Here is a 22,905-nt window from a genome sequence, read left to right on the forward strand (position 1 = left end):
AACACAAAAAAACCCCAAAACAACCAACCAACCAACCCCCCCCCCTCCAAAATAAACTCAACCAAACAATAAAACTCGAAAAACCAAAAACCTGAAAAATACAACCTTTCTGAAGTACATTGTATCATTCATGGTTTGCTCTGTAAAGCAGGCTTATCAAGGGAAAAACTGTAGGACTCCAACTTTATAAATATAAAATTGAAACTTTGTTGCACTGCTTTTGTGACATAGCATAAAAACACCAGAAATGCTAAATGTAACATTCTACATGAAGCCACAAAAATTTAATTTTTGCATACTCTGTACAAGACTAAAGGGACACAACGCAATATATCTCTTAATAACAAATGTTCTTTAAAACCTAAAATTTAAAATCAATCTTTGTGTTTTTTGTTCCAAAGTATTCAGAATTTTCTCACATATAATCAGACATTAATACTCTTGTATTTTCTCTGCATGGTAATAGAGACAGTTCTGGTCCTCCATGGGTATCTCTGCATATAATACATCTTCACACACTGGAGTAATACTGCTTCTTCATTCTCTAACTCTTCCTATTCATTTGCAAAGGAAGTACTCATTAAAATAACCAAGGATTTTTTTTTACTGAAAGCATTTACTTTGCCAAAGAGTGGTGACAGATAAAAAAAGAAAATAAACGGATATAACAATTTAGAAAAATCATACAGGTTCAGCTGTGAATAAGTTACATCCTTCCTTATGTCTACTTTTCATAAGAGCAGCATCACTCCCCCTCTCCTTGTAAATGAACCACTCATTGCTTGCATTAAACTAACATCCAGAGGTTCAAATCAAGGACTTATTGTTCCATGTCCCTGTACAAAGCCATGGCAAGCTACTTCCCTTACTTTGAGTGATACATTTGGGATCTCAGTTCATATAGGTACTGCTGCAAGTCACATAGCATATGGCAGTACTGTTCACTTGCAAAACTGCTCAAAACTAAGACAAAATGCAACCAACCGATGTGAAAATTGAACATAAAGAGCATGGGAGGGTGGATGAGATGGGTAATGCTGAGAAAACAATGTGCCTTCACTTAGGTGGGCTGCAAGCAGATGGTGCAGGACTCAGGTATGGATCACTTGGTTTCCTAGCCACAGGGTTTACCTTGGGTTCCTATCAGGCAGAGGTCTGTGAAATACCATCACCCATCCTGTCCAAGGCTATTCCCCTGCAGCACATGAAGTGCACATCAGTACCAGAGCCTGCCTTGAGGGCACAGAGTCTGGCAGTAATGCTGACCCCTACTTCTCCAGATGCAGGTGGGTTTGCCTGCTGCTGAGGCAGGGAGGTTTGCACCCAGGCTGACAGCAGCACAGGACACAGAAATGCCTACAGCACTGCCCCCTGAGGGGTAGCTCCCACTGTACCTATTCCCTGCAAAGCTGAGTCACTGGGTGCAAAGACAGCGTTCAGTTTGATGTGACACACCTGACGAGGCATTCAAAACAAGAACACTGCACTGACAAGCTGTTCGGGTAAATGGTAACCTAAAGAATTTAATTTGAGAATGTGCTGTGTAGGATCTCTGCCTACTCAGCCCAGCTAGTGAAAATTAGCTTTCCTCCACTCCCATATCAAGTTCTTTGTCCCCAGTGTGATGTTAGCTTCACATGTACCTAGGCTGAGCATCCCTCCAACACTAAGCCATTTTTTCAGCTGCTAGTCTTACACCAACACTTGAGGTCACCCAAATGGTACACCATGTTTTCAGGCTCTGATCAGATGTCTCCAGTGTTAGCAGGGAAAAGGGCTATGATTCAGTTGCCTGAGCTCAGGTGTCTGGCAACATTCACACAGAACCACACTGCAAATAAGTATCACTAAAAGAATAAAGGAAATCTAACCTTTCCTTACATATCAGAAATGTTACAGAACAGTATTTTTTAATTTTTTTTTTTTTTTTATGACAGCACAATGACAGTGTTTGCATTGTGTCTTTGTATTGAAATGTTCCAAAGTCATAAAGCCTCAACAATTCAACTGAAGTCAGACAGTTGCTAAGCTAAGGTTGGCATTATCCTGACCCAGGCTGACTGTATTCCCTGATGCATCTATACCCATCTGCTATTTTCCTTCTGTTGTGCCAAGATTATCCATCATTTGGGGCAAGGGAATACCTTTTATTTTGTGTCAGTTGAGGACTAAGGAATAGGTGCTACAAGAATACAAATCATCAGTACCACAGTGCCTGTGATGATTTATTCTCCCCACTGGCTTGCCTTCTCTGCAGGAGACCTGAAATCTTTCCATGCTTTTTATGAAGGGGCTTGTACTTTTTTAACGCTTGCGTCTCCAGTAGCTGGTGGAAACAATTCAGGATAATCAATCTATTAGGATTTATGGCTAAACATCAACATACTCAGTAGAAGCAGAACTACTAGCTATTTTCTTTAGAGAAGAGTGGTGTCAGCTGCTCCTGTCAACCAAAATCAGTTAAAGGGGTGACAGGTTTGCAATTGAGCAAACCAGGGGCGGGTTTTGCTCATGGCTTGAGCAGGTATGCCAGGAAACAGGCTGAAGCAGTAGAAGAAACTGGACTTCCATTGCAGAAGCTTTCTGCTGGTATTTGTAGTTACATCAGTAATTCTGCAAGAAGGAATCTCCCACAAATCTGTTCTTGCTAAGGAAAGTGCAGTAGCTATGGTTACCCAGCAAACAGGGAGAGGAGGCAAAGCTGAACCACTGCTCTGGGCACTGCATACCATTTTTAACATCAAAAGCCTAGTTTTAGCTTTCCAAACAGAACTATGAGAACAGCCACCCATGTTCCCCATTACAGTGTGTTTGCATATATAACTGTGTGGCTATGCATGGGTGGGTATATATATAGATCTATAGTAGGATGACAGGATGACAAAGAGAACAAAAAAGGAGTCAGTTTTTAGATCATCACACAACTATGAAGTTAGCAGCGTACTCATAGACAACAATCTTGCACACTTGGTTAGGCAGCCGAGGGCTGAGGGATTTTCCTCAGCTAACTTTTGCCTGCTACAGGGTGGAAATGTCTTCAAGCATCTTCATTTGCCTCTGAGCATTGCAAGGATTGCTCAAGACCTACTGGAAATTTCCTGAAAAGGAACTATGTCTGCATTGTAGACTTAAGGCAACCATTCTAGAAAAGTTTCCTTATTTAGGGTAATGTGCATAAATACTACTGCAGTGTAGAAGCAACAATGTGGAACTTAGCATATGCCATGGCCCACCCTAAGAAAACGGGTAAATTTTTAAGCAACTAGTCCACACTGAATTTCAATTAAAATGTCTTCATGTAGTCATCAAGCTCATAAATGGGTGTTTGAGAGAGGGTGGGGATAGTTTAGTGGGCTGTAGCCCTACTCACATAGCAGATTCTTATATATATATATATGTATATAGCATATAGGCATGGACTCAGACCTGGTGAGCTACCTTCATATCTTCAATGGAAATGCTTTAAAGCCTTACCTCTCTACCCTCTAGGAGTCTCCTAAACGACCAGGAGCAGGGTCTGCTTCACCTCCTCTGCCCCTGCTGTCCCACAGGCAGTGCCTGGACACTTGCTGTGGTGCAGTCCCCAGCATAGCAACAGACAAAGCACTCTGGACACTTGAGTTTCTGGGCTGTTCTTGTGTCTGGGTGTGCCTTAGTGCACAACTGCAGTCTAATCACCGTTTCATTAGCAGACCATGTAGGTGTACACTCCATGGCTGCAGCTCAAATTAGCCACTCAGGTTTGCTCTTCAGCCATGAGGAAGAATTAAGCACCATCATCTCACTTGGCTCAGGCATCTCTTCATCACAAAACCCTTTTTATATTACCAAGCTAGTTGTCTAGACTCTTTCTGTAGACTAGCTAAGTGTTTGATCTGTTAAGTTAGGTGAAATTAATCCCATCCCTTACTACATGCAATTTCCTGAAGGTGGAACAGGCTGCTACTAGTTCATCTCTAGGAGCCTCTTCAAAAGGACAACAGGACAGCTGTGGTTGTTTGGTAACAAAGCAGAGCCCTCTGCTTTGACACCAGCCTCTAGATCAAAAAGTATCTAATACTTCTGAGACACTCAGGAGTCCAGACAGGGCTTGCAGATGACATGAGACTTCTGCGAGACCAGTGTCTTTTTGGAACAGTAACTAGGAACCAGGAGGACAGAACAAGGGAATCTTGGCTAGCATTGGACACCTAATTATGTCTACCTGAGAGCTGGGGCTGTGAACTACCTGAGAAGTCAAGGCAGGCATGGTCAATAGACCCTGGAGATTGATTCAGCTTGATCCACAGTAGACACCATTGTAACCAGAACACCCGGACAAGGCTGGTAGGCAGCACACAGGATTTAACAGAATCTTCTGGAGCAGCTGGAGGCTAGGCAGGATTTGTAGTAAAACACTGTGCATGAGGATCTGAACTGAGCCCAGCCAGAGATTCTTGTTGCTTATGTAGGCTAGTACTGGAAAGTCACAGTAATCTAGAAGAAATTAAATCAGAATCTGTATCAACTTTCATCCACCTATATATATAAAAAAAAGAGTAAAATTTAGTATTCTATTTTTTTCTTCTATAACATCTTTCTAGATACTAGAGGCAGTCTTATGTGTAGTTGCATCTACACAGGCTGATCAGTGTGACACAGAAGTCATGAGATACCAGTGCCCTTTTGAACCAGAAGCAAAAAGCCAGACAGACCAGGGGCTGTATTTGCTTGTGCCGGACAAGCAAGACACATCTTTGTCATGGGTAGGATGAACACAGTTTTAATACTTAAAGACATGAGGCTTAAATCACTTGCATTTGAAAATTTAGATAAAACAATATACATTTAGTTTTAGGACAAGAAGTTTTCCCAGAAGAATTAGTTTCTGGCTTCTTTCAACATAATCACAAGCTGAACTTAGCTGTAATACAAAAAAAAATATGGGAATTAAAACCCTGTTTCTTTCCACCTATGAAAAGAATAAGGCCTCCTATATCCATCCAGTACAGAGACCTCCTGCACTCATACAAAAAGGAAACTTTCTATGCTATAAGTAGTTTTAAACCAAACTGAAGATGTAAGAGAAGAATTCAGAGTAAAAAACAACAACACAGACACTGATAAGGAGTTTTATCTCAGCCAAAAGAGCCCAAGAAATATGAATCACAGAAACTCTCTCATCCTGAGAAATTTATGCATCCTAGAATTCCCAAAGGAAACAATCACATCAGATAAAAATCTTTAGACCAAAATTAAAAAGAATAAAGCTGACAGAACTGCCTGAAATACATATTTTAGCAGAGAGTTATTAGAAAGACAGCATAAATTGCCTGTTAATAATACTCATAATGCATCTATTGTCAGTAAATCTAAGTAACCCTGGTTTTATATACTTCCGTAGACCTAATTTTATTGCTTGCTTGCTTAGTAAATTAAACCAGGTGTATTGGCAATGTGTTTAGACTGTCACCTGAAAAAGTTAAACTTCCATCACTCATTATGAGCCTGCTTTAAAATATCCAGTGCTTGGAGCTAAAGGCATGAGTTTGCAAAACTCAAATTATTGGTCAAAATGTCCAAAAGATCCATCTTTAGAATATTTTTTAGTCATGTTGCTGGTGTCTCAACTCTGCCTCAAAGTGCACTCAGAAGTTTTAACCAGGGGTAGTCAAGATCTTAGTAAGGAAGCAGCGATAAACCTTTAATCTTCATCACTTCCACTTTTAATTTCAAGAGAGTATCTACAAATCTGAGCTGAACAGAAGATCTATATACACTACCAGGTAATGACTTAGCGATATTGTATGTAAATATTATAGTGAACAAATCAAATAGGCATTATTGAGCTAAGAGATAATTTCTGCCAAATTCCAGTTGTTTTATCTTTGTTAACTTCTATATAACTTTATCAGGAGAGAATATCCACTGAAAAACTGCAGGATACCATTTTATAGTTATAGAATATCCTAAATTGGAATAGACCCACAAGGATCATGGGAGTTCAACCCCTGGCCCTGCACAGGACAGCCCCAAGAGTCACACCCTGTGGCCGAAAGCATTGTCTAAACACAATCTTCTTGAACTCTTTCAGGCTTGGTGCTGTGATCACTTGCCTGGATAGCCAGTTCCTGTGCCCAACCACCCTCTGGGAGAAGAATATTTTTCTAATATCCAACCTAAACTTCTCCTGACACAACTTCAGGCCATTCCCTTGGTGCTGTCACTGTCACCAGAGAGAAGAGCTCAGTGCCTGCCCCTCCTCTTCCCCTCATGAGGAAGCTGTAACTGCAGTGAGGTCTCCCCTCAGCCTCCTCCAGGCTGAACAGACCTGGTGCCCTCAGCTGCTCCTCATGCAGCTTCCCCTCAAGGCCCTTCACCATCTTTGTGCCCTCCTTTGGACACTCTCTAATGGTTTAATGTCTTTCTCACACTGTGGCACCCAAAACTGCCCCCAGCACTGGAGGTGAGGCTGCCCCAGAGTGGAGCAGAGCAGGACAATCCCCTCCCTTGCCCGGCTGGCCTTGCTGGGCCTGATGCCCCCAGGACAGGGTTGTCCCTCCTGGCTCCAGGGCACTGCTGGCTCATGTTCAATGTTGCCATCGACCAGGAAACCCAAGTCCCTTTCCCTGCTCTCCAGCAGCTTGTTCCCCAGCACAAAGGAACATCCAGGGTTGCCCCAGTCCAAGAGCAGATGCTGAAACTTCACATGGTAGTTGACCAGGGCCTCTCTATATCTAAGTCAACAGTTCCTCCTCCTAATTCCATACTGTCAGCAAACTTAGTATTCTTTCAAGTCCCCCATCCATTTAGTATACAAATTTTATGTAAGAGGCTTTACAAATATATTTAGTATATTAACCTTCTAAGTTACTAGCAATTCAAACAAATGCTTTAGAAGTTAAGAATCTCTGAATCCCATAATCCCCTGGATCCTCCAGTTCCCTCAGGAACAGATAAGTCTGGACTTCTTCCCAGCCCCATTCTTGCTAAAGAATGAACAGCATTAACATTGCCAGAGCAGGATGTGAGGAAACATGCAATACCTTCCATCAGACATTATGAAATCAAACATCAAATGTCACAAACATTTCCAAGTTATTTCACAGTGTTCTAACAAGCACAAGAAAAATTAATTCAGTATTTAAAAATTAAACACTCAAGTAGTCATTGTAATTAGTATTAAAATAGGATGGAGAATTCATGTAAAATCTGACAATAGACTTTTATATGCCAGTAACACACAGTAAATCACTTTTAAAAGACCTTATTATTTCAAATGTTCAAAAATTTCTGACAAGGGGCTAATTAATAACATTGTATTGCTGGTCTTAGTAAAATGGACACTACTGTCTTCTAAAGCCTAATTTTGAAATTACTGTGAAATCTCAGATGTATTATGTTGTCTGATTTAAACTATATTCAACACTGCTTTTGTTATTTAAAAATACAATTTGAAAGTAAGATAACAAGAACTAAATGGCCTAAAGGGAAAATAATTAAAGGAAAGAGCTAAATAACTATATAAATATTCACAGGAAGAAAAATGATTGAAAGGAAGAGAAATATTTTCACTGGGATTAGCTGCAGTAGTGTCAAGGGCTGAAGCTGAAACAAAAAACCAAAAAAGAATTTAAGCTCTGTATTTGGAAAAAGTATTTTTGAAGACACTAAGGTTGGCTGGACAGAGAGGAATCTGACTGCTTTTCAAGTGAATCAGCTTGACCTCCTTACTTTCCTCTCTCCTAGGCACTTAGAGAGGTTTCTCAAAGAGAAACAGTTGGTGCCCCGTATCTTTTCATGAGTCACTAATGTTATTTGAATTGTCAAAATGTTACAAGATTAAAAATTCTCAGGAGCTTTTCTCCTCCAGTTTCACTCCCTTCATGGACACCATTAGCCAATGGGGAGAAGGCATCCTAGCTTCTAGATAACCTGGAGGAAGGTGTGAAGTCAGACGAGGAATGTAATGGAAACACTGTGTGGTACCTACAAACGTTCTTGGCCAGTGCCAATTCTGAACCTACATGACAGAAGGCAGGTAGTATCCTGCACGTCAGAGCCATTAAGGTGCTACTGTAGAGGGGGGTTAGAGAAAACAAATCATCTCTGGACATGACTATCAACTCAGCACCTAAGTGGTGGGGAGATATTGAAGATGGCACAATATTGGAACTATTCTTTAGCTTATACAGAAATGTCCACAGTTAGTCCTCAGGGCATTTGTTTTCATTTTCTGAGATTGTGCCTGCTTATATGGCTACAAATTAATAATTGGGTCATTGTCTCATAAACACAACACAGTAAAATATGTTGTATTCATTTATTTGTTTTGCCTGAATACCGTATTACTAGAAGGTCCACAGAGAAAACAGAAAATACTGCATACTCAATGAACTGATTTTTTTTCTCTTTCTGACAGTCTCTTGATTTCAGAGGAAAAGAGAAAGGAAGAAAGAGAAAGGAAGAAAGAAACTGCAACTCCATGAAAATGTTTCTTGTACCTTTCATCCTTTGTTATTGTTTTGTTAGAATTTATGCTAGCTCTTACATAGACAATCTGGCTCCAGCTGCAGTCAAGAAGACTTTTCAACAGACTTAGCTGTTCCCGTTGAGGGTGGGGTTTTTTTTGGTGGGCTTTGTTTGTTTTGTTTCATTTTGGAGTTTGTAATTTTGTTTCTTATTTTTAAAGTTGTTGTAGTGACACACACACCCCCTCCCAGCTGGATATTATCACCTGGCCCCAGTGGCCTAGTCGCAAACTTCTGAGCACACCTAATCTTTGCATTCCCTTCATTGCCTTGCACAGGTATCCAGATCTATCTAAAATACTCTCAAAGGCTGCTTAAAAGAAGTGGGTGTCACATAAAATCTGTTGTGCTGGCTGAGGCATTGGCAGCAGTTACCTCCAGCAGCAGACTGCACGAAACAGCCAACAAGTAGGTAAGGCAGATCTCAGCATCACAGTGATTTCCACACTGATTTGGATCACTAGAGTCTCCATGTCCAAAGTGGTTTGTATTATCAGAAATCAGACTTTGAGACTCATGCAATTAATTAGTCAAGCTCCTGTATATGGATAGAATATTTCCTATCCATATACAAAATAATCAATGAGTGTCTCTGGATTTTCATGCTTCCCTTCTACTTCCTTAACTATAACCATGATGTTTTGCTTGAGTTTCTTTGGTTTGTTTCTTATAGAACTTGCACATTTCATAAGCAGTGATGAGAACTGTACAGCAAGCTGTTGCCTATTCACAGGAGAGAAAAACAGGGCTCATTCAATAAAAAGTGAAATTAAAACCCAATTCTGTTCCTCCACCAAACTTCTGAACCAAATGTTCTGAATTGTGAAATAAATAAATGTTTTGAACGGTGACTTTTGACAAAAGAGGAATTAAAACATCTTTCTTAATGGAGACAACCAAAACACAATTAAATGGTGGCTGAACTAGAGCAGTAAACATATATTAAAGCAGTAAATCAATTTTTATTCAAAATTCATCCTAGTTCTCCTTTCTACTCTACACCAGCTAGATTGAACTGCACACCAAAATCACGGTGTGTTTTATGTACTCTCTGAAGACTATGGAGGCCAAAAGTCTAAACATCACAAAGTTTCCTTTATAATTAATATGCTTTTGGGGAGCTCAAAGAAGCTTTTTAGAATTACAAGCAATTCACTACTTTCCCTGAACTTTGGATCAGGCCAAGACTACCTTGGACAAGATGTAACACCAAATGACTTGGCTCTCAACACAGTCTTTCAGCAAGGACCTGCAACAAGAATTTACATCTAAATCCACACAGACTTCTGTGGCACGTGACATGATTGCTCCCACAGGGAGATGATACTTCCAAGTTGTGCTATCAAGAAATATTCCCTGCCTTTGGCATAATTGTTCAGTAATATGCATTTTGTGTATGGAATAAAACAGAAATGCTGATGGGCCAGCTTTTATGGTTGCTGACACAAACTTTTTGAGCATAGCTGTATAAGATCTGCTGACACAAACCTTCTCCTTGAAAACAGCTGCGGCTGCCTGCTGCTTTGGGGAGGGGATGGGGAGTTCTTTTCTCCCTTTTTCTGCCTCCTGTGGTGAACTCCAAAATGCTAGCTGTGCTGATAGAGATGAAGTATCTACCAATAGCTGGTTTTGATATAGATGCAAAATAAAAGACAAAGTCAGTTCCCTCCTGGCTTCATCCTCCATTTGTCTTTCAGATTATTTAATACTCCCATGCTCAGCAGTATTTGAATAAGATGGACAGTTATCAAAAGTGCTCCAGTTAAAGCTGAATACAGCATTATGCCTATTCCTCTAAACTGAAAAACACTTAGGATAGGCAAAATTCCACAAAGAATCAGATGCAAGGCAAGTTACTTGAAGGTTAGTGAGCATATTCAGAGAGGACAAGTGCAGCTTGAGAGGGTAAGGCAGCAGCATTTCAGGCTCTGCATTTCAGGGCATAGCTAGCGTTTAAGTGTTTTAGAAGATAGTCAAGGAGCCTCCCATCTCCCTGGTTCAGCACAAATAATTAAGAGCTTATGTCTCCCCTCATCAACAACAAAGTGCTTAAGGATATGCTTAAAAGTATTTTGCTGATTTAGGGCCTCAGTGGCTTGTTTGTGAAGATCTCAATGCTGACAACTCCCCCTTGAATGTAAAAGTGCATTTGGGTCTTGGAAGAGCTCATGTACATTGCAAAGTCTTTCATAGCAGTTGCTACCACAGAAGCCTCATTGCTTAATTTAGATATGCTACAGCAATTACTGCCAAGCTGTGTCTGGGTTGATACAGCAAGCATTTTGCAATTCCAGATTTTCTTGACTTGTGAATGCTCATTTTATTGGCCCTACAGTTGCCTGAACAGAGCACAAGGCAAATCTTCTGATTTCTAACAGCCCTCTTACTTACAAATGTTTCAAGCTCACAGTGAAAGCAGAGCTGGTCACTCCCTCAGTAAGTCCACTCTCAGGTGTGAAGGCCTAAAGTGCAGCACTCACCAGAAAAGCTTGATCCTGAGCAAAAGCTTGAAGCTTCATTAGAGAAATTACAAAAACAAACAAACAAGAAACCTGCCACTCCCCCCCAAAACCCAACTAAACAAACAAAAATCCTACCACAATCATGAATTACAATTAAAAAAAATAATATCAGTACTTGTGTTGTAAGACACACTAAGACCAGGGTGCTAAGCCTGAGACAAATGTGCTTTCCCAATGGCTGCCACAGAAGTTGTGTGCCAGCAGACACACACAGAATTGCATTTCTGCATTCCTCCCCTCTGCCCCCATTCAAATAATAAAGATGATTTGACTTTAAATAGCATAGTCTCTGTCCAGTGAAACCCTCTGTGCTGCAGGCAGAAATCAACACAACCACACTGCTCAACTGAGCTGGTTGCAGACAGAAAGCCTAAGCAGATGAATGAAATACTGACTGCACTGACAGACAAGCCAGCACATTGCACCTTCTTCTAACGTAATAGTCCTGACCTTTACTTATGAGAAGGATAAAAGTGAAGCCATCCACAGACCACCCCCAGCCCTCTGTTTTTATCTTTATTATTTATTTTAATATATAGAAATTTTTATAGAAAAAATTATCTTGAATTTCAGCAAGGTGAAAATAGTCACTGAAAGCTCCAGGTTTAAGAGTTGTCTTCTACTTTTCCTCAAATAAAATATTTCTCTTTCCTGCACCAAAGGAATTATTTGCAGTCTCATACCATTCTTTGAAAGCCATCTCAGATAGTATAATGCTATCATCTTGTACTTTGTTGTCTTTCATCAAAGAATTCTTCCAGACTGTAGTGGGATGGAAAAGGTAGCACCTGTGGGGTGACAAAAATAAATTGAAAAGAGCTAGCAAGATGTATGGTGTGACTGTTGCTAGCCTCTGTTGGCTGTGCAGCTTGCAGCTGGAGTTTCACCTGAAAACAATCAAGTTTTGTTTTCAATCTTTCACCAGGCTGGAAGGTCTTACCTCTCCCTACCTCCAGAAATGGGGAGACAACTGGCAAAAAAGAAGTTTCGGAAACCCACGGACCAAATAACAGAAACACTGAATTACACAGATGCTGGCACATTAAGGAGAATTTTACAAAAGCAAGTCTTGTCCTTTCTGCAAGCTGTTGTAAGCATCTCTGCCTCAAACCCCTCCAAAAATAGGCCAAATCTGCTATAATTCACAGACAAGCTAGCTGAAAAAAAGGAAAAAAAAAAAATCAGACTGCCTTAACTATCTATTGCCTAAATCCTAAACAAGCAAGGGGACAAAGCAGAGTACAGCATTCACCTTGAAGTAAATAACTTTTCTTCTCCTGAAACAGAAAACAGGAGTTATTAAGCTAGGCCATGTCCCAAATCATTAAAATTTGACCCTTTATTACTAGATCATTACTTCCAATTACTGCTGGTTTCTCCTCAAGGCAGTATAAGGCAGTTACCTCATGTATTTGAGCCAAAGGATGAGTCCCCTTGGCAGATGAAGGTTGTGTGGTAGCTGGGCAATGGCAGAGGAGGCTGGCTGACTGTACCTGACTGTCTTGAGACAATAGGTCCCATAAATGATTGAGGAAACTATTTTATTTCTTTCAATTCCAAGGAAAAAGATGATTTTCAACTGAATGGAGAACAGTGCTGAGGGAGAGTAGCAAATTTGTGTCCTACCAAACCAGCAGCAGCACTGAAGACTATTTTTTTATTATTACTTTTTAACATTCCAGAGGCAGCAGGGGCAGGCCCTGCCTCTGTCAGTCCTGCAGTCCCCAGTGACAAAAAAAAAAAAAAATAAAAAATCCCCAAACATAGATCCATGTTATTAAACTTATTTTCTGCTCTGTCCTCACAGACTTATTTTCTCTCTGTTCTCTTTGCCTCTGGTCCCTTTGCATCAGCCTCCCTGGGGACCAGCAGGGACACAGACAGCTCCTGCCCTATACCACAGCACTAGAGGAACCTTACAGAGCTACCTCCAAAATACTACTCTGGAGGAGGACGAAGTTTAAAGGCAGATTATCAGAAGGGTGGAGCCCCATCTGCTGAATGTTGACCTCCACAGGTCTGTCAGCATCAGCAAGGATCAAGTCCTACCGTTTGGCCTTTCGAAAAATGCCTCGTTTCTTTGTGCATAACCAGCCCTTGATTAACTCTTTCCTCAGCCTTCCTTTGCTACATAAATATTGTATCCCAAATGTAATTGGATGCTTCTAAATTTAAAGAAATGAAAAATTAGGATGACTTAATTTGAAAAACATACTCTCAAGCAGGATGAATGTCAAGGACTTCATCGTGTACAAGTACAGTATTTGATTTCAAGACTTGCTTTCATTTTTGAATCAAGTAAGAGACGTGCATTTCAGTCTCCCACATCCCACCTGAGTCCCAGTGCCTGTGCTGCAGGTCTGCCCTCTCTGTTCACACACAAACCAGTCTGGATCCAAACACATTTCTAAAAGATCCTTTCAAAGTAGAAAATATTTCCACAAAAAGACTTTGTTTCCACCAACTGTCAAGAACTTGTCTCTGCTTAAAGGCTGTTAGTATTAAAGCAGAGTGCATTTCAAATACAATGGATTATACAAATATGAAACTGTAGTTCAAAGCCCCTGTTCTAGTCACACAGAAATGGTGGAGAGCTGTTCAGAATAAGCCCATGTATAGGCAGGTCCACAGAGCCAGGCCACAAAAAAGCCAATGTCCTTGCTTGAAAAAGTGAAGCTTTCTTCCCTGCTCACCTTTTGAAGTCTCAGTTCAAATTCTCTTTAGAAGAGCAGACAACTAAAAAGCCTTAGATTGCTAAGCCATGTGAACTATCCCTACTGGTGACAGCCATATGCATTTTTCCATCTTTCTGGTTAATCTGAAGAGAAATTAATCTGGATAGTCCTGTTTCTTTAAAGTTTAGCAGGGGTATCAGAGGGGAAGGCTTTGAGGCAGCAGAGCTCAGTCTACTACTGCTGCCTTAGTGAATCTTGCTCTGTACAAGCCTCAGAGCACACAGTCCGTGACTCACTCTCTCACATACTGCAGAACTAATTGCTGGTTTAGTACCCACCCACAAAAGCCTGCAAAAGCCTCACCAAAAATCTCTGCAAAGCACAGGAATCTTCACTCAAATGGACAGAAGCAAAATCCTTACCCTTCCTGCTTCCCTAGGCACAAACACAGATGAGAGAGAGAGAGAGAGAGAGAGGGGAACGGAGTAAAACCAGCCTAATGCTGCTTTAAATGATTCCAGCAATATCAAACAGATCAAAAGAACAACATGATCTACTATAAAAGGAAGAAACATAAAACATTCAAACACCCAAACACAAAACCAAAGCATAAAAAACCCACCCAACAACTCAAAACCCAGAACTACTTCCCACAGCAATCAAGAAATAATTGTGAACTTTTTTGCACCTAAAATTCACATATATTTTTCAGATTGCTCAAACTGGGAAATGATAGCATCATCTACCTCTCCTGTCATTGCAGACTGAAGTGTGAAATAGAAATGGCATTTTTGTTAAAATACTCAAAATAAGTCTTGTTTTTAAGTTGAAGACTGCAATCGGAAGTGGCAATATATTACACTCCTTTAAAGGTAATTACCTTGCTTACTGTAAACAGTGCATTTAGCATACTACATTTGAGCATGCAGAAATAAACAAAATCCACGTATTTGTATTTTCAAGTATGAAGCAACGGTTTTCATCTCCCACCTCCGCATTTTCACAAATTTGTTCTACTGTACATATAAAAACCTTACACTTGCCCCTGAAAGACTTTAAATCAACTCTGTTCAAGTCTCTGAGCCAGACCTCTTTCTTTTTCTGCCAAGAACCTGGAGCTTCTTTTCTGGCTGCAAATAATTATTCTGTTCCTGTAGACGAAGATGTAAATCCATGCTGTTCTCCATTTAGATTTGTCTTTGGAAATTCCATGAGGACCTTAAGGGAAAACTTTTCATTCAGTTTATCTCTTGAGTTTCCTGATCTCACAGTTCAGACATCGATTTGTCTTTAATACTCCTAATTTTTGATTTTTATTTTTTTTTCCCCACTCAGAAAAGCTCTGCAATTCATAAAAAATTGTACCAGGTATTTTCAATCCAGCTACTTTTGTTCTCTGTGTTTTAGCCCTGCTCCTCTCCTATTCCAAGCCATGTGATGAGGCAAGTTCACATAGCTCTAACCGAATCTCCAAACTAAAAAAAAAGCCTCACTAAAGAGTATTTGGGCTAACACACTCCTCTGTTCTTCCTCTCTGCAGGAGAGGAAAAACCTTAGAGTATAGGTGAAAAGGCCCTGTTGGAATAAGATTTGCCACTGCAAGTACCAGAAAATAGATCTGTCTTAGCAGTAGAGCTTGTCTCTAAAGGTACAGAGTCACCAACCTCCCCTCTGGTTGCCTGCTAAGACTTTTTAAAAAGAGCATGAAAACTTCAGCAAGGCTAATCACAAAGGCACCTCATAGTTCTCACTTTCAACAGGGAAAGCAGGTAATAAATACTCTCTGGAGAACCCTTTCCTGGGATCTGAAGGGCCAGGGTCTCCAGGAGTCAACATGACAGGCTTCAAGCCATGGACCTGAGGAGCAGTGGGACTTTTCATGAATGTCAGGACTTCTGTGAAGAACAGGCAAGTTTGGTCCCTCCTGCTTTTGCAAATCTACACTATGACACACACCTACTCTGAGTGGCAACGGAGACTACTGGGTTTGTCACTTCTAATTTAAAAGCTTTATGCTACACACAATTACCCCAAGGCAGTAAAACATGATCTATTTCAATTTAGATTTGATCTGCTCTTTCATGCAGGCACAAAGCATATTGTAGCTTTTAATCAATTAGAGTCCTAGGATCATTGAATTATTTAGTTTAGAAAGGTCTTCATCAAGTCCAACCATAAACCTAACCCTGCCAATTCCACTACTAAACCATGTCTCCAAGTGCCATGTCTACACATCTTTTAAATACTTCACATTAAACTGAGCACAGTCAAGCAGCAAGACCTTAATTAGCAGCTCCATTAATATCTATGCCGTGAGTATGGTCACATACAAGAAAAAAAATTACCACTCTGCATGTTTCATCTGTACTTTGTGAACTAAGCATAAAATCTGGTGGCATCCCAACGTCCTTCAACAACTTTGCAAGTTAGGCAAGTTGCACAAAGTTCAACTATTTACAAAGCTCACAGCTATACAGAGCCATCTATTTCTAGCCAAGCTACAGAACAAATTTCATAGATCCTGAAATTATTTCATTTGTCAACATCAACCTATTCTTTGCCCATCAGAGCTGAGTTATTTTAGCAGGACTTTTTCAGAACACCTGAGCCAGCAGATGCTCTAGGCTATACAGAAACAGCTAGAGAAATGCAGCCTTCAAATGATGGAAAGCCCAGAAATCTTTGGTTGGTGACAATACCCAATGTATTTCTCATAAACTGAATAATGAAACAAGGTCAGCTGGACACTCCCATAGCTAAAAATATACTCAGGGTCTCAAAGCAGGGTGAGGACAGCTTGGACACAATTTCCATGGTGCCGTAACTGGGCAGATCTCACCCCCTCAGCTGGCCAGGTACACCTGTACAAACTGACTGCCCTACAAGCACACACTTAAAACCACTAGGAGTTCTGTATGCCCACTTCTCATCCACAGGAGGACAGCACCACAACAGAAGCACAAGGAGGAGCTCTCAGCAGCCTTTACAATAACCCTGCAGTAGGTCTGTAACATCCTTTCTGCTCCCCCAGCAATACAAGCAGGCAAAGCAATCTAAATCACAGGAAAGGCTGGAACACAATGAGACAAACCAGCTTGTGATGGCATGATTTTAGAAAGCATACTTTATTGCAATTGAGACTGATGAACAACGTGGGGTTCTGCCTTTACAGAGGAAGTGTCATCTTTTTCACAATGGAGAAAGCAGAGTCTGTCCAAAATCAGGATTAGAGCCCAGCTCCCTGCAGTATTATTTTAACAGTTTAACAACAGCACCAAGGCAGCAAACCATAAATCCCCTATTAACTTAAGGAGGAACAAAACTGGATATTCTTGTAAAGTCAGCATTGCAAACACAAGGCTTATGCAACATAGCCTCACTCTTTTCTCCTTTTTGAAGAGTTAAATAAGGTATAATTTAGCTATCATATTACACTATTTAAAATAAGCAAGTCCTCAGCTTTGTAGTTATAGACTGCACTGCTTAGCTGAAGTTTGCTTATTCTATAAAGTGTTTGATAGAAAAGCATATTTTCATTTAATTCATGCTAACATCCTTAAAACCAAAGGTCAAAAACAAGGAAACAACAGCTTAACTGTAGCTAAGTAGGTCTTGGATGGAACCCAGAGCTGTCAAGAACCAAAATCTTCACAAGAGTAACAGAAACTTCAGCTTTTGCTTTCTATTTAATTGAACACAATTTTTATGAGAATCAGTTTACATAAAAATATTTTTTAAAAACAGAACCCAATTTTGAAGAAAACCGGAATCAAACAGAGTGTTTGATCAGATTTTAAGTTAATGTATTTTTAAGCTGTAAAAACATTTGCATATGAATGAATATCTGTACTGCAGATGTTCCACACCTGTTTGCATTCTGCAGAAGGACAGTTGCTTTTCCATGTTTTTATTTCAATCACAACACAGAGAAAACTCAGATCTAGAACTCCATCTCTCATTTCAGGGAAATTATGACTGAAGTCCACATAATATGTTTTTCTTCTTCTTCATTCAAAGCAAACTCTTTTTTCTTTTTCAATTTTGATATAGGTCTTCAAAGTAGAATAGCTTGTCATAGACTTTTGAATTCTCCTGTACTGAATTAGAAGCAGTGACACTGAGATTTACTGCATAAAACAGAACTTGACTTTTGTATAAGCATTAAGGAAAATTATGTCTTTCTTTCACAGCATCATCAAGGAAGTGTTTACACTTAAAATCAACATTTTATTACTTTTCACCCTTTGGATGACAAGTCAATTACCTCTTGTCTCCTTTCACCTCTCATTTTCCTCACTAGCAGCTCTTTGAAACTTTCAGTACAGTATTTTTCTAGTATTTCACTTGCAAATCTCAAGTTCAGGTTGCAATCTCAGTACAAGCAACAGATTTGCCTGAGTACTCCCACATGTTCTTTCTTCCTTCCCATGGTCACTCCCTATATTACCGAATGTAATGGATGTCTGACAATTACCTTGAAGGACTATGTAATCAAAAATGTAGCTTAAAAAACCCAAGCAAACCAAGACAAAAGGTTAGAAATAAAGAAACACGATAACAAGAAGCTTCCTTTTCCTCATAACAAAACAATCAATGTAGCACGTTGACCCGTAACAGGCAGGAATAATATGGTCTAGGGTAGTGCCAAGAATCACTTGGAACAAGTCATTTTTGCATCTTGGCAGAACCACCCTTCAAGAAAAAAAGGCCATGCCTACAATCAGCAGTTTCCCAGAGATGACTTGTGGTGGTAGCTATCCAGATTACCTCTCCATGGACCCAATCCAAAACTCATTACTGGCAACAGGCTTTTGAAACAGCCCTGTTACATCTTTTTTTCCACAATAGAAAAATTCTATGTTTAATTGATAGACTGGAAAGAATTTTCAACTCTTTGAAGTTTGGGATTAACAAGAGAAAAGGACACAATGTTTGTCTTTGGCTTGGCAAGCAATACCTTGGGGGGAAAAAAACCTCTGTGATCTAGAAATGAGGCAATTTATACAGTGCTCAGTATGGTGAAGGTACATCAGAAGATACCTTTACAATTAAAGGTCTGGAGATAGAAAAATTACCAGTTACTACCATCTAGCAACACAATTTAGTTAGACTTTACCAACAAATCTTTACAGAAGAATCATAAATGGTGTTCAAAAAATGAAAGATTTTAATTAAAACAATTCAATCTGAATTTATTTTAACACCATGCCTGCAATAGTGTTCAGACATTAGCATCAACAGACTAATATGAAATAAAATATTCAAAATCCTGTAATTTCACTATTTTATTGTTTTAGGATTACATAATCTATTCAAAATAAATGCTGGGTCTTTTTTTCTTCAGGAAACTGGCCATATTTGAAGGAACTAGTACTTTCAGTAGTATTTCAGACCACAGGACAGTGGTGGAGTAAGCAGCTGATCCACATAAAAGCTGTTTTGTTTAATTAGTTTTCAGTGGGGTCAAGACACTGAATTAGTTTGCAGTTTAAACGTATCATGTCAGTACAAAGCCAGGAAAGTGTGGGCCAGGAAAAACATATGACAAAGTTGGGACTATTGGAATCTTTATATATAGATGAAACTGAATATGGAATTTCACTATTCAGTGATAAGTAGGTAATATTAAATATAGAGAAATATTTTCAATTGACACAAAATAATAACTCCAAACCCAAAGCATGTCTAAATAAAAATAATATACAAACCCACATCTCAGAAATTCAGGAAGTTATCTCCTTCAGGAGGTTGTCTTTCCCAGACAGCACAGTCTACAATCAGTATTGTCATGCAGTGGAGGAAGTAACTGTGCTCCACCATCCCCTGAAATCTCTGTTTGCCAAGGGAACCATGTGTATTAGGAAATGCTACCCCCTATCGTCTGACTAGTCTGAACAGCTAACATCTCCTTAAAACAATCATTTGCAGGGGTTAACTCTGCTTTTCTTGAAAATTACTACACAAATCATAAGCCTTCTTTTTACTTATCAATTTAGTTCTTCACTACAGCACTGTGACCCTTACAGCACTTTCCCTCTTACTGCTTCTTCCAATAGGAAAGCAAGACAGAGCCTGAAAAATAATTATTACTTCAAATAACTGACTTTTTAAGTTCTGCATGAAAGTTTGAATTCTTTTTTTCTTTCTCCATTTTGTGTAAGTACTACTTCAAACCCTTACACATTCTTTTACCTGTTGTCTTTCCACTCCCATCCCTTTACAAAACCTGAAAACTAAACTCTTCTAAAAGCCCTTATTTCAAAGATTTTATATTTAAATGTCTTTTCTAAAAAGCTGAAGCAGCAGGCTCTGAAGACATAAGAATGCTATTGCAAAAATAACTAGACAATGATCTTTGAATTCAACTATAATATGAAAAATTTCTTTTTCAAAAGGTGTATCCCTTCCCCATAAACAAGGAAAAAGAGAAAAGCGGGAAATAATATTCTTTCTGCCAGTCCCTGCTTAAGAAAAGCTGCAAAACTCACTTTAAGAGTATTTAGTACCATGCCAGCAGGATATTAGATTTAAAAGGAAAATTATTTTTCAGCTTATTCTACATTCTACTTGGTTTACAGTATATAGAATGAAAGAAACACAAGAAAGAAGAGAAAGATTGCCAGGACAAAGCACAAAGTATAATACAGTCTGGGGAGCAAGTGGTGGGGAACACCAAGTAGAAAACATAAGGTATAAGACCTTTGTATCCTAATTTAATTTAGAATCGGAGTTGATGTTGACACCTCTGATTTTCTTTGAAAAGAAACTGAAATTTGAATTCCTCTAAAACCTTTTTGCCTTCTAACCCCTGTTTCTAGCATTTTTGAGTAGAAAACAAGAATTGAGTAGATCTTAGAAAAACAAGTACCAACCATTTAAGGGTGATTTTGATTAAATACAAAACTGATGTGTCAACTTGAAGATGCTCACACTGCAACTTCTGTGTATCACTACCTATAAACAAACAGTGTGACAGGTCTTTTTTAATTGCTGCTTAAGGATGGAAGCATTACAGTGTATTATTGCTACTATTTAAGTTTCCCTCAAGCCAGCAGTATAGCTAAGGCATATCATAAAGCCCTTCTGACCTTGGTCTGGACACAAGACATGGATGATATTATCACGTATAATGACATTATAATGACATAATTTGTTTACTGACACCATAATGTAAAGTATGAAATACAGGCTGCCAGAAATACAGTCAACATAATATTCCATCTTTGCTCTCCAGATGATTTCCAAGGCAGGGAGAGTAAACAGCCTTCTCCCAGCTTTCTTAGTTTCCACAGCTGAGAGTGTAGGATGTTTACAATACCTGTCACTCAGAGCTCCCAAGAACAGATCAAATGTCAGCAGACCTACTACTGACTTCATCACTGCTGGAAACATGCAGATGTCAAGTAATGGGAGGAAAAAATCCATACCCATGACCATATGAATCCAAATCAGTAGCAGTCCTTCGTGAACAAGTTGCAGGGTCTAAGAAAGAAGTTCAAAATAAGGCTGAGCTTCAGCATCTCCAGAGGACAGCCAGTGTTATTGCCACCATGGTACTGCAACGCTTATTGCCAGTTCACTCCAAAGTACTCTTGCATGTCTTGACGTCGTGTCTGCAGAAAACAGAATTCACCATTTTAATGAGTGCACATAGCAGAAAAAATGGTCTTTGCATTCTACAAGTAAGAGCTGTCATGTAATTTCCAAAGGACTGGAAGATTTTTAACACTATTTAAAAGTGATATTTAGAGTGCTGGCTCACAGAATGCCTACACTATCTAGCTTATTTTTAATTAACAGAGGAATGATGGTTCAAGGACACTTTTGAATACTGTGATGAAAAGAATACTTTTAAAGATACAGCCTGGCAAATTTAAGAGTTTGGTTAAATAACCACATGTGGCTGTTAACAGCAGTCTAGGTTCATTTGAGATTGTACTTTATGCTCAGAAACACTTCAATTATTCAGTTTCCTTGAAGGCATCATCTCTAAGAGGAAAATAAAAACCCAAACAAAATAAAATTAAAAATATATATAATCCATTTAGAAAAAAGAAAAAAAAATATCACGTAGAACAAAAGTCAAAATCCTCAGAAGACAAAAAAAATTCCCCTTAAACAGGTTTTAGTACAACATAAGAAAAACTTTGGGACAAGATTATTAATACTTTCTGCTTTAAAAAACAATGCATATGCAAAAAAACCCCATATTCAAGTAACCAGGGTCCCAAATTGTGTTACACAAGCACAGCGATGTACTTTGAAAAAAAAGTTAATCTGCTGTTCAAAGGTGGGAGCTTTAACTGAGAGCACAAACCATAGAAGGGTTGCCCCAATACTAGTAGAGTACTTATCATCATATGAACACAATTTATAGCATAGTGTAGTGGCCAGCTTTCTGAGGAAACAGCTGATCTGTGGCATGAAGTATGTTTTATTTGGACCAAAGTAACTATATAGTTTTCTCCTCTACCATTATCTATATATCATTCCAGTACTTCTAAAATTCAGGATAGGTATCTAAAAGGCAGTGCCTGGAGGGAATTGATCTGGTCAGGAAACACAACAGCAGCAGGAGGGGAAAGAAGGGGACTACATAATTATCCATTGCTTGGCCATTCACAAGGAGGCCTAGAGATTTGCAGGAGGCTCTAAAGTTGAAATAGATCTGAAGACACAGATAGATCATCTTTACCTTTTAGTCTTCTATAAAAGAACACTGACTGCAAGGGCAAGGCACAAATTGTAAGAATTAAAAGTTTTCTTTCTCATGCTATGTGTCCTCAATAAATCATCTCTCCAGTCCACAGTTAAACAACCTATGCTAGCTCTGCACTAAGAAGATGCATCTCTCCTCAAACACTCCACCAGCTTTACATGTCTGTGGGTTCTGTGGGTTGGATCTCTGTCAAGCATACAACAGAAGAGGAAAATCCCTGTCTCTAATCAAGCAGCCACACCAATCAGATTGCCAGGTAGCCCTGCAAGAAACTGACTGGCATTGGCTCAACAATGAATCCATCGGTAGAAACAAAAGCAAAAGTGCAGAAATAAAATCATGGAGCTGCTGCTCTCTCAGACCAAGGAAAAGGAGTAAATCTCAGAATAATCCAGGTGTAAACACCTCAATAGGTAATCTAGTCCCAGGTCCTCCTGGAGGCAGAGCCAGTTTTGAAATCCCACATGAACTGCTGCAAG

At 39.4% G+C, this 22,905-nt stretch overlaps 1 long non-coding RNA gene across 2 annotated transcripts in view; it reads right to left on the bottom strand.

The window, feature by feature from the left end:
- Window positions 1–1,891: 1,891 nt before the first annotated feature.
- The window catches only part of LOC111925818 (uncharacterized), a 56,859-nt gene continuing 35,845 nt past the window's right edge, over window positions 1,892–22,905 (bottom strand). The window contains exons 2-3 of one of the 2 annotated variants that reach the window (XR_015282937.1): window positions 21,135–21,320; window positions 1,892–4,476 (exon numbers count right to left, since the gene is read on the bottom strand). This is a non-coding gene — a long non-coding RNA (uncharacterized LOC111925818). Of the gene's footprint in view, window positions 4,477–16,813; window positions 21,321–22,905 lie in introns of those variants that run through there. The other variant, XR_015282936.1, reaches the window with a different exon arrangement.

The sequence above is a fragment of the Cyanistes caeruleus genome, chromosome 2, assembly GCF_971803275.1.
Source record: "Cyanistes caeruleus chromosome 2, bCyaCae1.hap1.1, whole genome shotgun sequence".
Taxonomy (NCBI): Eukaryota; Metazoa; Chordata; class Aves; order Passeriformes; family Paridae; genus Cyanistes; species Cyanistes caeruleus.